This window comes from Hipposideros armiger, unplaced genomic scaffold (assembly GCF_001890085.2).
Source record: "Hipposideros armiger isolate ML-2016 unplaced genomic scaffold, ASM189008v1 scaffold_321, whole genome shotgun sequence".
NCBI lineage: Eukaryota > Metazoa > Chordata > Mammalia > Chiroptera > Hipposideridae > Hipposideros > Hipposideros armiger.
The window spans coordinates 217,856-220,554 of NW_017731671.1; positions in this window are offsets into that span (position 1 = coordinate 217,856).

Sequence of the window (2,699 nt, forward strand, 5' to 3'; positions counted from 1 at the left end):
TGGGAGTAAGGGAGTGTGCAAATAATCTAGACTCTCAGGGGACCATCTCTTGCTGTCACAGACTCGGCCATCTGCTCCGGGTCAGGCCTCCCACCTCCTCTCTGCTGGAGGCACCTAAAGAACCCAATTTGGACCCTATTTCAGGAGAGGAGTTGAGGCCCAACAAGGGAGAGTGACTTGCCCAAAGTACACAGCTGGTTAAGGTTGAGCCAGAACCCCTTGCTCTGCCCCAAGGCCCCTGCCCTGCCCTCTGGGTACACCAGGTCAGCTTAGGCAGACCCAACTCACACTCAAATGAGGATCTAGCCCACAGTGAGGGTCTGGGTTAGCTGGGAAGTGTGCAGAGTAGCAGAGTAACCCATGAAGGCTCCTGGTAGAAAGCAGGCCTGGCGCTGGGCCTGAGGAGCCTGGGGCAAGGTAACCCCCACATGAGGTCACTGTCTCCCCAGCAGTGACGTCACTAGCAAGCCAGACTGCTCTGAGTCGAACAGCTGAAGGAGCAGGCAAGCTGGGGCGTGGCCAGGTGGGCGGCTGGAAATACGTCACCAGCCTGGGGGGGCGGGGGCCAACCCCCATTAGCAACCCGGAAGATGACTAGCCCCCAGGTGCCTAGGAAACCAGAGGAGACTGTCAAGGTGCCCACCACCTCTGGTTTCAGTGCCTCGTTTTACAGATAGGAAAACGAAGGCCCTGAGAGTAAGTGAGGGGCAGAAGAAGAAAGGGACCCCATGTTCCCGTCACCCAGCACGGTGCTCTGCCCTCCAAGGGCATTTCCTGGGACACGGTGCCCAGCCGAGGGCCACCCTCCCCAGCATCCTGTGGGGTTAGGGTGGGAGGGGAGGCATGAGGGGTGGAAGGCAACCGGGGCTGTGTTCATGAGGGGCCAGGACAGGTGGTCCATGCCCCCAGGAATTCACAGTGGGGAAGGGAGCAGCACAACTCAGAACCTTCCCCACCACTTGCTCCTCCCACAGCCTCACCTCCTCCGTGTACTGTCCGCCCTCTGCCCAGAAAACGTGCAGCCTCCCTGATCCGAAGTTCCCACATCCAGCGACATGCGGGAACTGGACCCCTCACCCATCACTAAGTGTTCACGAATTTTGCAAGTCAGCTTTTAAACACAGTTGTTATTAAACCTGTAAGTAAATAAATACAACTCATCACTTCCTAATTTTTATTTATTTATTTTTTTTACATTTTACTGTTATCTATGCCCTTAAGGTTATTTATACCTATTGTCTCTGTAAAGTGGAAATGCTGTGTGATGCTGGGCTACGATGCAGCTCTCCCTCACTGAATTCATAAACTTCACAATAGCTTGAATATTTACACCACAAAAATTGGCAAATGCTACAAGTTAGGGATTCCCACCCCCCCATCCCCGCCCCCCAGAGAACCAGTTGTTAACCAGCTCACCTCTGCCCCCATCTAATTCATCAGCAAAGCGCTCCCTCTAAAGTAGTAGCGGAACCTGAACACGTGCACCCCTCCATGGCCCCCACCTGGACCCAGCCTCCATCCTCTCACCTGGACTACTGGAGTTGCCCCTCACCCCCTCCCTGCTTCTGCTCTGCCACCCCCACAGTCCATCCTCCACCCAGCAGCCAGAAAAACCTTTCTCAACTTAAAGGACCAATGATGTCAAACAGAATGAGACAAAGACACCTCCTGGCGCCACCTCTGAGCCACCTCCTGCCCCTCCGGTCCATGCTCCTTACTGATCCAGGGATCTTTCAGGCCCCTTTCAGCCTCTCCCCTGCTTCCTGGCCTGCATGACTTGCCCCATCATCACAGGTTGCCTTTTTCTCATCATTTATGTCTCTTCCCCGGGTGTCTCCTCCAAGGGGCCCTCACTGATCTGCAGAAGCCACCCCAGCCACTCTCTGCTTCAGCACCCACTGGATGTGTGTCTTTGCACAAACCTCTCTCTGGTTTCCCAGGTCGTGTCTCTGTTTATCATCGGCCCTCACACAGAATGTAAGACCCCTGTGGGCAGGGCTTTCCTCTGTCCTACTCATGACTGTATCCCCAGCACCTAGTGCAATGCCCAGCACATAGTGGGTGCTTAATAAATACTTGAATCAGTGAATGAATACATAGAAGGACATCGCGGGACTCTAAAACTGTCATCTGCATACATGACGGGATTGAAGACAAGGGTTGGGGGATGTGGTCCCAACCTACCTCCACCCTTCCTCTGCCCCTACCAGCCTGTCCTGCCTTGGGTGTCCCCAGACTGTGGTTCCTGCCCAGCACCCCAGTCAGTCCTGACATCCAGCGTGTTCTCTGCCCCTTCCCACAGTGCCTCCGTCCCCACAGGCTTGTCGGGAGCAAACAGGAGGAATTCCTGGCCCCGAGTCAGGGGAGGTGCCCCAGCAGGCGGGAGGCAGCACACACACACACGCCAGGGACCGCTCCGAATTCCAGCTCCCACGAGCTTGCTGGGAGCATGCCAAGCGAGGCCAGGGAAGGGTAAGGCGCCCCTCCTCACAGAAGCCAGGCAGGCACAGGGGGAGGGCCATGGACAGAAGAAGCAGATGGTCAGAGTGGCCATGGTCAGAGCCCTGCAGCGAGACAGCTCACTGCCTCCAGTGCCCAGATGAGAAGACTGAGGCCCCCTGGTGTCAAACTCTGAGCTCTTGATTCTTCCCCAGCCAAAGATCTGGGGTGGCGAGGTGTTATGGGGACAAGAGGGGGGT